The 14,288-nt window shown below is 30.4% G+C and overlaps 1 protein-coding gene across 1 annotated transcript in view; it reads left to right on the top strand.

Annotated features, from left to right (window-relative positions):
* The window catches only part of MS3_00009838 (uncharacterized protein), a gene marked incomplete at its 5' end in the record, with an annotated part of 114,979 nt that overhangs the window by 40,902 nt on the left and 59,789 nt on the right, over positions 1 to 14,288 (top strand). The window contains 4 exons of the mRNA XM_012945396.2: positions 4,094 to 4,228; positions 5,798 to 6,279; positions 8,700 to 8,878; positions 13,013 to 13,214. Of the gene's footprint in view, positions 1 to 4,093; positions 4,229 to 5,797; positions 6,280 to 8,699; positions 8,879 to 13,012 lie in introns of the transcript that reaches the window.

The raw sequence follows: 14,288 nt of genomic DNA on the forward strand, positions 1-14,288 counted from the left end.
TTAGCACAGTCAAACAAAGGCACATTAAAACAAGCACTGGTACAGTTGGTTATAATAATAATTGTTTTTATTAAACCAGTCGTGTTCTCGTGATAAATGTGAGTCACTACAAAGCCATCAGCCTAGCAGATGGCTCCTTCGAGGGTGAGTTCACTGTCAGTGACTCCACAGCTTCTAGTAAAGGAACGGATTTTCATACCATTAGTTATGCATATAGGGATCCCACCCCAATTTCGTTATCTATTCTTATTACTTCTAGGTAGTGGTATCCTGATTATTGTAGAGTAACGCCGAAGTTGCTAACCCATCATTTTTCAGTTGCAGCTATAAGGGGTGGCTTTTATTCATTGACTACTACTCCTAGTTCGTGGAATTCACTTTACGGACTACGGACATTTGTATATAAAATTCTCAAAGAGGCTGATTTATCTACACAGGTCTCAATAACATTTATTTACAAGATCTGACTACTTAAAAACTCATAAGCAATGGTTTCCTTCCCTACTATATCGACGGTTCTTTAGTTTAGCTATTTCCTTCTTCCATTTTGATCAATCTTCTAGAAGCAAATTAGGTTTTGCAAGAAAGTCAAGGCTTCAAATACTTGTTAGCGAAAATTTCATTGTTCTTCCGAATCCAAAATTGCTTTCAAATGTAAACATGGTCGGGGTTCGTCACTTATTCAGTTCTCTTATCTATTTTTAACAACTTTTTGATCTGTATTCTGGAACAGTTACTTAATGAGATGGTACTAATAAATGTTCCAACCTTTTCAAATTAATGCAATTATTTGAATTTTGGTCAGGGTTGTCTGGCTCTAGCAATCAACGTACAGTAATATTCCACAAAGTCAAGCTGTTTCTTTGTATGCTTGCGTTAACTATAGTGTTACTTCTGTGGCTCAGGAAGGGAGTTCATCAAAGACTATCCAATCAAACAGGCTGTTGTGACAGGTGTGTGTTGTTATTTGGCTTTGTTTTTCCGTGTTTCGTAATCAGATGTCGGACTCCTTCAGTACTCTGTAGTGTGGCGTGGAGTCGCGGTTGACTATGATCACCACTACAGGAAGACTACGTGCCAGTTAACCGATAATACCCCCCATAAGCCAAATATCAGAAGGCAGTTGATGGCTGTAGTAGCGATGTATTCGTTGGCGATCTTGTGGTATCGAAAGAATACCGAGATCGTGCCAGGCTACAAGTGTGGTTACTGAGCGTAACCGAATTCGTGCAAGGTCACAACCAACGGAAGAATGTATGTTTTGGTACAGTTAAACAAACAAGCATGGTAAAACAACCACTGGTATAATTGGTTATAATAATAATTGTTTCCATTACACCAATAACGTTCTCTTGATAGAAGTAGGTCACTACAACTCCTCTAGAACTTTCTATGCTAGTACATACTTCAATATCAGTGTAGTGGACGAATTTATTTGAATACAGAATTGCAGAACAACATAGTAAAATCTAAGAGCCATACAGTAAACACTTAATTTGCGAAACGTCAATCAATTGTCTCAAACTTGACCATTCCTTTTGCAAATATCAGTCAATCGTCTCAGACTTCATTGTTATTTCGTTTCCACATCAATCATTCTTTGTCCTCGTTCTATTTTCTTTGATCTTATTAACCTTCTGCCGCCAGGCATTTCACTTTTTATTGATGATACATACTACTTATATCTGGCAACATCAGTAGTCAAGTTACCAGTGCAGCCACCATCAACTTTCTTGATGACCAGCTACAGAAGGCGCATCACCTCTCAGATCAGTTCATGTATTACTCAGTCACAACAAAATTAAAAATTAAATGTTTAAGTTATGAGACGGACGTTAAAGTAAATACCGACAAAGATTTTAAAATGCTCTGGTCACTTTTGTTCGCGTATGTATGAAAATATTTGTTCCAAACTTCTATTATTTACGGGCGCTACTACTCAATTATTACACCAACGTTGTCGTCGATGCCAGTATTAAAAAATTCATCTCATCGCAGTTTTAGAGGAGACCTGTGTCATTGAACTATGATGGCCTTATAACCTCTAAATGTCGGCTGGATTAGTCATACTTTCAATAAAATTTAACACTTATTTGTCGGTCTTCCAATGTAGATCATATTCAAGTTGAATGATAATTTGGTTGAGATTCTGTGTTACTCACCTCTCGGTACAATTTAATACCTAACCTGGTTTATTCTCATGTTACTAACAGTTTAGGCGGATTCTTTGATGACTGAGTCAAGTAATTAGAATTTTATTAAATTATCATAGTTGAATAAAATGGACAGATTACATACGTGCACCACTGTATGAGTAATTTCATGGGGTTCAGATGGTTAATCTTTGTTAGTTCCACCCAAGCTTAACAATCTTCGGCAAACTGTTTAACGTTTGGTGATTCAATTTTCAACATAGAAACGATGCAACTTAATGGATGATTTAGCTAAAACTTTGGTACATTTTGCTGGCCCTATGCACTTATTGACTTTGTGTATTTAAATGATACACTGCTGTTTGATGAAGTCGCTAACAAAATGAAGTCTTCCGATCACCTTAAGTAAAGACAGAAGCATTTCTCGTAACATATTTTTCGCTCCTTTAATTCAAAACATTTCCCTAATACTCTTCTGCAATAACGCCAAAACAGTTTGATTGTTTAGCTCATCAAGTACTACACTTATCACGGATATCTCATCAGTGCTATGGATAGTTTTTGTGTCCACTTTTTCTTATTACATAGGAGGTTAGTGAATGAGAGTTATTCGTCCTTGGAATATGTCATTATTTGATTGGTTTAGTTATAAACTTGAGAATTCTGAGTATGTTTATTATTGTTGTGGACTTATTTGGTCGATCTGTCTCTCACAGTGTATTAATTTGAAATGCTTGAATATCATCGCGCTACTGATCAGCTGTTTATAAATAAGTGAAATCGAAGTTTAAGAGGCATTTAGAGATTCAAGGATATACTGAAGCCATGAAGCGAAAGAGTGCATGATCTTTTTACTCATCCGAACAACAAAAATATGAGTTCATCAGTTGCTGCGCCGCATGTTCAAACGTATGTGGTGAAAGGACAATTAGAATTTATTGAAAATGCTTCTGAAATTGAACTGTTTTGCTGCCAGTTAATCCACTTAAATACGCTTTTGAATTATTACTTCATTTGCGTTACTGCTCAACAGATGGATTACAAGTGACTGAAACCATTTATTAAAACAAGGTTGAAACGAAAATGAGTTCTTCTCTAATTATGACTGAAAATACAAGCTGCATATTTTAGAAAAGATTTGCCTAAAATGCCTAACTTTAAAGGAAATACACATTTTTATTATAAATCCAAGAGTTAAAAATGTTTATGTCAACTCACCCTCATCTTAAGGTGTAACTTACGAAATACAGATCAGAACTCATATTAAGAACAAACGTAAGCGGAACATAAAATATTCCTTAGTCAAAGTACATCTCTTACCAAACATATATGTCTTCAGCTTAATACAAAAATAAGTAATATGAACGCTGATTGCAATTTTCGAATAAATTATTTTCTAATGTTATATAATGGTTATGTATTTTATATTTTAGAAATGTCTGACAAGTTTTGTAAAAAAATCACTTGTTTGAGTTTTTTCCTAAGTGACAGTGAAATAAGTTATTTTGATTTTTGGTATACATTTTAGCCGTAAAATGATCGATGTTTAATTTGATGCTTAAAATATCATGGGAATACGGAAAGTGGAACATTTAAACTGTACAGTAATAATTTTGATTATTGTTATTCGTTCAAGTGCCTATTTGATATATGCTAACAGTCTATGGATAGTCATAAATAATCACATTAGAGATGATTATGGAACGAGATCTACTTGTTTGTCTGAATTGACTTATCTCGATTCTGATATGTATTGAAATATTTGAATTAGTAGAAGAAAAACTGAGTAGCTGCAGTTCATCGACGGAGTTTTACTTATCTAATTGTCAGTTAATTGTCCTAACATAAACTCATTATCTAAAAGATTACTTAAGAAATAAGAACATTTGTAGTAATCACTGACTGAATAATTAATGCAATATCTTTTCTACTTTTAACAGCTTACAAAGCATTCCAAGCTATATTCAATTATTTGGGTTCATTTGTTCAGGAACATCTATATGATACCAATAGTTATGAAAAAAACGATAAAAATCAGTGTCCAGTTATGGAAAATGAACACGAAATAAATGAAGGTAATCAACAAATCGAATAACCTAACAGCATATAGTTTTATTCTGATCCAAAACGAGGGGATTTACTGCTTTTATTCACACCGATAGAAACTGGTACGATTTATCTGACTAATCTAATTTTAGTCATTTTGTCTGAGAGGTTCATACTGATAAAGACATGTTCACTTAAGTCAAATATTAAATTGAGTCTATTTTGTGAATAAATTACTGCCTACCTGTTCGCTGGCAAAATCCCTAGTCAGTTGATCGAAAATATCAATCCTATTTCAATCGTATGATCTTATGCCTAAGGTTCCTTTCAGTCAATAACTGCGATTACTGTACACTTGTACATATCCATGGTGACCAATAAATGTGGATTGAAAAACAAGTTAAAGATAGTTGGATCTCGGTGATCACTTTCGTTAAACCGCAGATGTGCTGTAACCTAACATGTTGGAAATTTACTACTAATAAACCCTTTTCAATGTAATTTAATAGTGAAGACAAATTCTGAGAAGAATAATATCGAGTTCTGAAGATGTTGAAGCAAATAAAATAAAACAAGTGGGAGAACTAGTCCATCAGAATAATCTGTTCATCAGCTAAACGAACACAAGAATATAATGTAAACTAAGTGGATTCAACAATTGATTAGTTTTGAAACGAAAAAACAAGAGAAATAATACGTTCACACATGTTTCTGACTGTTAAGTAGAGAATTCCTTTTAATACGTCGATAGAACAGAGATAGAAAATTTATCCGATCATTTTCTAAATGACTTCTATAATTTGGTTAGTGACATATATACTCTTAGTTTTATCTTGATATGGGTAAAACTCAAAATCATGCAACATAATTTGTTGGCGAAAATTGTGACTTGGAAAGAAGTTGGATAATGCAAAACTTGGATAATGGAAAAGTAAAGCAGAAGGTTACAAAAACGGAAATGATTATCCTGAACAATTTAAACACGAGCATAACACAAGTAAAACAGCACAGAAGAATACGATGTTGTTAGAGAATTCACAAGACAAACATGATATTGATGCTGGATAATGGAGATATGCCTAGTTTATGGATACTAGCCAGCATGAAAATTTAGGTTCAAAGTTTGTTATTGATTAATTCTAACCATTAAACATCAAGGTAACTGAACAACCATTTTAAATTACCTAATCTGGTGATCATGTGATTAGACGAATTTAATAGGGCCTTAACGACTAATAATTTGTTTTCGTCGTCTACTTTACCCATTAAGTAATAGTATCATTATGTCATGGAAATATTTTTACACAAAGAAAATAAATGAATATTTATTTACTGTTACCATTACAACCAAATGTGAATATAAACGTATATTTAATTTGTTAAATAATTTAGACTTGATGATTATATTAATTATTAATATAAAGTTGATTGTACTAAAAATGACTAGAATGCTCAATTAGATTGACAATGAATAAGCAATTGCAGATTTTTAGTTATTAGCCTAAATAAACTACCTTCTTAGAAAACTGGTAATTATAAGAAATACCATCTAAGTGATTTGCTATATAAAATTATTGTTCATTTAATCATTTTTTTAGATTTTATTGACACTCAATCTGTTCTAAAGTTACCAGACAACATTGAAAAAATCTTTGATTTTATAAAAAGATCAACAAATCTTGGATATCGAGCTAAATGTTGGCCAAAAGTGTATAATGCTGCAAAATTCTGTTGGAATGCAACATCATTATTAAGTTCACTGTTGTGTAAACTATCAGTATGGTGCAATAAAGCAAAAATACGCAGAGAAACAGATGTAAAGTTAGAAGCAAACATCAGAATAACTAACAAAAATTCACGTAAAGGAATAAATACAGACGGAGAGAAAAACTCAATCCAAACACAAGCACGTAATAGCTCAGTTTCGGAAATTATGAATTACTTAAAGCAATGTACAAATCGTAGAGCATTAGCCAACATTGCATGGTCTTGTTGGTTTATGTCTACTGATAATATCTTGGATTTATTTGAATCTTCACTGAATCATGATGAAATCACAGAAACAAAGTCCAGATATGATGTAAGTTATAATATTCCATGATAAAAGCCCATTATTTCTTATTTTGTGTAGTATCATCTTTTCATGTGTCTGTCAAGGTAAATTACCTGATTACATAGATCCTAGGCTAACTATATATATTCACTGTGTTACATTAATCATACCTTGAAGGCAATGTTTACACAACGTTACCAAAAGACATGGAAGTACCATAAATTTTATTACAAATTTAGTAGAACCGACCTTTAATAGTAAACGTTTATGAATCTCTTTAAAATCGTTATGATAATCCATTTAGGATAATCCATTTCTCCATGTCCTAAAGTTAATAACGAATAGTCTGACTTGCCGATATCGAATTTTATACAAGAAATATACAAAAGAAAACGTAAGATTTTATTTTTAACGCCATTAGTTTATTTATTTTCTTCTGGGTTTTTTATGAAATTAAACTTGTCATAAAACATACTAAAACTAGATGTATCACGCAAACGCAAAGTGTTCTATTAAATACTGTGACCCATTATATACATTAGAAATGTAAGAGTGAAGACAATAACAAATATGATAATAGAGAATAAAACGACATACTGACTTTTACACAAGAAGTGATACACTTGATTTTTTAAAAATGAGTTTCATTTTTATTGACCCATTAAAATGATAAGTGATGTGCCAAATTTATATACATACACATTACTTTGTTTTTGATAATATGGAATTATCGTTAAAGTGTCAAAGTTGTTTGGATAAATAAGGGTAGAATGTTAATAGAAGACGGTAGACGTAAAGAATTGATAATGATATAAAAACATTAATATGGGGAACATTTGAATGATTTACACTTCCTTAATAACGTTTAAGAACTACACTCATGACTGAATATATTTCTTAATTTGTACTTCATTAAATAGTGATTTTCTATTCTGGTGAAGTTTTAGATGACAAACCAGAAATCTAGAGGCAACTTCAATGTAGGTTGCTGCATAAGTTTATGAAGATTGATAATATTCATTCATGAAGGAGGAATTTTAAAATATCTTTTTTTTATATCTCTTTTATTGGATCGTCATGAAGTCCTGAATCCACGTTTAATGCTGACTGGTATTCATTATCTGGGCGTATCCACAATATCTAAGGAACTGGTTTACCTATAAGATTCCAAATGATACTTGCATTTTACATTGAAGATGTTACCACATTAGTACTTAGACTGAAAAAAGACCTTCGAAGAGTTATTGTGTGTGGAAGAAAACGATGCATTTTGCTTCATATTTAAGTAGTAACCATGCTTTTCTAGCCCTTGACGTTCTTAGAGTTTTTTTAGCGAGGTAGTTTTCTACGGGATAGGGTTGCTCACCCCATACCCAACTCTCCTCCTTTTTCCAGGCTAAGGATCGGCATTAGTGTCAGAGGGGCTCCAGGCGGAGTTTTTCTAGCCTTTAGTATTGACCAAATATAATCATTTGCGTCACAATGCTATCGTTAGCCAATGAGACACTATATTAACGTGTATCATATTTGATGTTAACTAGCTGAAACGCATCAGTAGAAAGCCATAAAACTAGGTTTCATAATAACAGATAAGTCTGTAATCCTGAAAACCGCTTATTTATTATTATTATAAAGAAGACAAATATGACATTGATTTTTACTTCATGATCACATTAAATTCAAATGAACTCAGTTGCCAACTATAAAGATATGATTAATTTATAGAATTACAGTTTGTTTGTTATTCATTTTGTTGTTTAACTTGGTGGTTACATTGAATCATAAATAAAAAAACAAAAAAGGATTTAAACTATCAGTGACTTTATTAATTTTAAATCTTTATCTATCTAAATTATTAGTCATATAAAAAGACAATCAAATGTCCTACTTATTATCATGTTACAATGAAACCTCATATTTCATTTGGAATCACCAACCTTTTGTAACATTATATGTATGAACATTTTAAACCATACGGTTTTACTGCGTGCTCTTAGTAATTAATTTGAAATCACACAAAAAAAATTTTTCGTTTTAAAATTTACTTACCTCTCTTTTTATAAACTATTTTAAACTACTGTCAGTTAGATTTAGTTTGAGGAGAGGGGGGCGGATTAAAAACGAAGAAAAAAAGGTTTAATAAATGATTTTAGGAATTTTAGAAATTAATTCACTGATTTGTTTTTTTATTTATTAAAAATAATAAAGTTGAACTAATGAGAGGGGGGAGGAAAGATAACCTAAAATGCAGTTTTGTTCTCTCTTCTATATAAAGTTATTTCAATACATTTAACATCTGCTCCATTTCAACGTGACCAGTTTATTTTTATCTTTAAAGAATTATGTACTGATTCAACATATTGTAAAAGAAAAATTTTTTTTATTTTTTTACATTTTGTTAAAATTGTTTTATTTTATTGATTTTCAAAAAAAAAAAATTCTTTTAGAATGATTGGTTAAATGAACAATCGGGAAAGATTTGGCGATCAGAAATAATGAATAATCAATTTGATATAGACTGGAATTGGTTACATTGTTTTATATTGAAAGCATTAGAGATAATATGTCGTGCATCTAAATGGGAATATCTGACTTATTTAGGGTTAAAAGCAGTAGGTACATTGGGGTAAGTAGTAATTATTTTTAACATAAAGAAAATAAAACAAAAAGTTGGAATGTTTTTGTTCAAATATGAATTCAGTTATTTGTGGCCAACTTATTCAATACTATAGTAATTTGATTGAGATCATGAATCGATTGATATCAGATCACTATTGAAAACCTGGAAGCACTTGACGGTTGTTTCGTCCTATGATGGGACTCGTCAGCAACGCTCATCCACGATTCTACTCGTGGAATCCTTTAGTAATTATACTGACGACTTGTCTCTGAATTTTTAAAATATACAATAACTGAAATGATTACTTTAATACACTTATGGTAATGTAACGTTTCATGTTGATCAAATAATTATGTAGTACGTACCAAATTATATTTTTTTGGAAATTATTGATACTAAACGAGGGTGGCTTTAAATTTATGATTGATTCAGCCAGTCAGAATAATGATATATTAAAATCAGTGGGACAATACATATAATTGAACAATATCGTTTTTAATTAAATTGCCATCAGGCTTTACTCTAATACAGATGAATATGAATATGAGTAATGAAAATATTTAAACCAGTTAAGGCAATTTATCTGTCAATAAAATGTATGAATGAATGCAAAACTGCACACCTTACGTAGCAAATATACTCTGTGACGAACAGGTTGTTAGAGTTAACCTAGTCAATAACCTGCATTCTTAACATGTCTCTAATTTTAAAAGTTGTACAGTTTTTCGTGTTTTTTTAAAAACATTTTTTTTTGTATTTGTTACTGTGTTTTTTTTTGTTGCGTAAGTAACTTGTTGAAATACCCTGTGCTGAGAATTCTATATTGTACCAAAATATAATATTGAATAAAGCCATTAATAATAAATAAATAAATAAATAAAATGCAATCTAATAGATTAGCGAGGCCGATTAACAGGAAATTTTACGCAACTAATCCAGAATCGGCATTTTCTATAAGACCAGTGTTGTTTAGTAAAACATAGAATAGTTTATCCGAGTTGGCCTCTTATGTTTGTATAAACATATTCAGCTGTTTGTTTATGAAGAGTTAGCTGCAATGGGGATAATACCGGGGAGCTTAATTAACTAATAGGTGAACATTTTCTCAATTGGTTTGAAATGGCCAAACAAAGATAATTCATAGCTTTACCTTTCCACTCCTGGTCAACAGTAGTTATATGATAATTAAAATCAAATCATTCCCAGTGATCTATTGTATACATTTTCCGTTTCCCAATGTGATTCGACCATGTCTCCTAAATACAGCGGGGGCTATGGGACTCCGAACCTATAACCCTAGTTTATGTGTCCAGAACAAATTCGTGAGCCCTTTGTGTCTTTTATGCCGGGATATGACTCGATAAATCACTTTGCCAATTTCTTAACATCCTGTAATTGTCTGTCGTCCTTCACATCTTTCTGTTTACGTTCGTCACTATCTGATTATTTACACATACCTTAGTACGTAACTTCAATATTTCAAAGTTTCAAAGTTTGATCTACTTCCTGTTATTGAAATATTGATTAGAAATTTTTATTTTTATTGTTCTTACCAGTACTAGTACAGCTATCTTCTTACTATAAAGTCGTACTTTTTACCTACTATGTATACTTTTGCATTCATTCATACGTTTTATTGACGGATAAATTGCCTTAACTGGTTTAATTATTTTCATATACGCATATTCATATTCATTTGTATTAGAGTAAAGCCGGATAGTGATTTAGTTGAAAACAATATTGTTCACTTAGGTGTTGTTCTAATTTTCACGATAGAAATGTTTAATATACTTACATATGTTGAAAATGAAACAATTTGTTAAATAGTCTCTGTGGAATATATTAGTTATATAAAGCTTTATAATTTATCTAAGCAAACGTTTTATGTATACACAAGGCAAATTACCTGGAAAGGGACTTGTAAGGAAATTATTTATTCGTTGCAAATATATGAATATTATCCTGTAGATATTATAGATTATCGCTCGCTCAAGTAAGCGATATATTGTCTAAGTACTATTCCTTGTGTAGACAACAGAAATATAAGTACATAGTTTCTGTTTTAACATGTTTACTAAAAATCAAACACTTTAAATCGTGATCAGTAAGCATAATTATCAACTTTCACCTTCTTCTCAGTGAATAAATCTGACTATCTGGTTATTTTAATGTAGTTCATAAATTCAATGTAGGAAACCATGTTTAGTGTGTCAAATGAAGCTACACAAATAAGTATACCAAGGTTACAAAACTATTATTATCTAATCATTATACATTGCTTCTCATTCAATATTATGAACAGGATGTCAAACCATAGCGAAAAGTATTTAGTAAGATTAATATATCTGTAAAATAATCTAAATTGTTGTATACAATGTCAGGAAAAAATTTTGAAGTAAATCCAACATTTCGCCTGATAATCTGGTTTAAGCTTTTTCAAAGAAATAATGTGAGATGGTGTTTATTTTTATTTCTTTTTTGTCACTTTTAAACGAAAATAGTTTGACAATTTACAATGAATAAACCCATCATAATACTGACGAGAATCTTAAATTCGATGCATTATTATGTATAAGATTTTATAATCAATGTGTATTAAAATAAGTAAAAGAGAAATATTATTTCTAACTAGAAAGTGGATAGTATTTCAATCATTCACTTAGGGTGGGGGCTGTTTGTTTTTTTCTTGTAAAAAATATGTCACAAAAGTAAATAATAAACAATTCGATCCTTTTTTTGTGTGGAAGGTAATGAAATAGGTCTATATGACTGAATCCACTTACCACTTCCTTTTTGATTTTCTTAAAATTCTTTTTGTAATAAAGTAACAACTTGAATAAGAAATAATAAAAAATTAAAAAAAATAAAAGAGAATTGCCTTAATATGGTGTGTGGCTTTTAAATAATTGAAGGACAAAATAAAAAGAACTTAAAATGAAAACAAACTGAAATTGTTTACACTACAGTATTGGTTTTAATCAAAGAAAAACACTTCCTTTCTTAACTTTATTATTGTGGTTACTTATATTTTGTTTTTCAAATAACTTGTTTATAAGAATTTTAAGAAAATCGCTTTATTTTTCTCTGTTTTGTTTTGCTTCTTTTTTTTATATAAATTTGGTAAAGAATTTGATTACGTAAAGTTGAATAATAGAGTATCCTGTTTTCTATAAAGTAAAAAAACAAAAAAAACAAAAACGAAATCCAATTTACTAATAAGCAAAAACACACACAAAACAATATGAACATTAAGGGCTTAAGGATTAATAACCTAAATATAGAACATCATAAACAATACACTTAAACCAATTTAAGAGATTATATTATAGCATATTCGAATATTATAAGCTTTTGTTTTATATGTTATTTCATAAAGTGAAAAGCAATTATATCAAACTCAAGTTGATCAAATATACAAAAATGCTTAGTTATAAAATTAGGATATTAGGAAAATATTATTTAGCAATAATGGAATACGGTATTGATTTCTACCTTCAATTACAAAGATAACCGGTTTATATTCTATACTAAAGTGAATAGTATAAATACTTTGAAGTATTTAGTTCATTTGATACATTACGATAGTGTATTAAGAAAAGAAAGATGAACAGAACTATGTGATATATTACCGCAAAAAGTTTCGAACAATCTGATCATACATATACTTGTTAAGAAAATCTCTGTATAAAAATGAAACGTCAACTAGACTGGAAATGTTTCCCTATACTTCATTTCCAGTCTACTTGGCCATTTACTTCTATATAGAAATGTTCTTAACAAATATCTCTGTAGGGGTTTTGTGGAGATTTTAGAAATTTCATTAGTTGAAACGGTGGATCAATTGAAGCTAGACCACCATGGAATACCTGGAAGTACTAGACGGCTGTTTCGTCTTGCTGAGGAGTTCCATACTAGGATGACACGGCCGTCTAGTGCTTTCAGGTTTTTCATGGTGGTCTAGTTTCAATTGACTTATGATTTCAACTATTGAAATATATCTGTGATCAGATTGTTCGAAATGTATTACGCTAATATATCATCACATAGTTTTGATAAATAATTTACTTAATGATTGTATTATTTTAGGTTTATAACACTAGACACATTTTGGTAAACATTTATTTTATAAAATTTAATTAGGAAACATTGGGCACCAGGTATTTTACCTTTTATTATATTTGGACAAAATCAAATAATGGGACGATTAAAGAAACAGAAAACTACGAATACTACTATTAATGATATGAATAATATAGAACAATTGAATGCAGATTTCAGTAAACTTGTTAATCGTTCACAAATACAATTATATTCAGCTTTGTATCACTACAATTTTATACAGGTAATTAGAAAAAAATTGAATTTCTCTCCAGTTTGCTTATGCAAATTATAACAAAATGCATTTTTTGAAATTTATGAATAAGTTAATAGTTGAAATAAATGGTTTAATTCAGAACAGTTAAATGACAGTTGGTTATACGCAGTTACTCCAACATTGAAAAAAACAAACTTAATCAGTTTATGAATAGATCTGCTTTCTTTGTAAGTACTTTACCAAGTATCACTCAAATAAACAACAATCATGTGTTTAAAACTGATCAACTTCAAGATAAATCTTAATTACTAGTATGAACAACTAAATTTAGAGTTAAAAATTTGCTGATTAAATAAAACAATCATTGTATCATACCGCGAATCGACTGAACTTTGAAAAATGAATAATGGGATCTCTATTAAAATCTCTGATAGTTTTGTACTTTCCACGAGGCTAGAAGAACTTGGGTTTGGTTATATGTATGGTCCTGAGTTCACCGTGATAAGAACTGTCAATCTATGTTGAAACAGCCGTCTGAAAATATTGATTACTAAAGATTCGCGGTGGTGATATCAGTTGTATAATTTTATTAAACAAACTGTTTAAGAAAAGTATGCTCGACTTAATGAGCATGAAATTAAAATGAAGTGACAATATCTAGTTACAATTAAGTTTCATGTATGTTAGCATGTTTGACTAAAATTAAACTGTGAAGTGTGTGTTTAGTTTCATCTTGAAAATTTATCATTGTAAACTCCGTCCCCTCTTGATGGATTCGATTTTCAATAGTCTATTAGATTAAGAATAATTGAATGAGTACCTGCTAGCACTTCTTACTTGAATGATTCATATGTTTAACTTGTTAATAAACAACTGATATGGTCTTGTGGTGTAAATGACTATTCAATTTAGTAAAATAATGATTAGATAGTTTTAGGCTGATTTTATTTTGGATTTAATAATGAACAAACTAATTTAAATCATTTTTAACTCTTTTTAACTAGTAGATATGATAAGGCTGACGTAACCAATGGTAATATTTTGTCAGTAAGATAGACTTGCCTTTTACGATTAGGTATGTCGGAACTCATACGTCATTTA

This window comes from Schistosoma haematobium, chromosome 1 (assembly GCF_000699445.3).
Source record: "Schistosoma haematobium chromosome 1, whole genome shotgun sequence".
Taxonomy (NCBI): domain Eukaryota; kingdom Metazoa; phylum Platyhelminthes; class Trematoda; order Strigeidida; family Schistosomatidae; genus Schistosoma; species Schistosoma haematobium.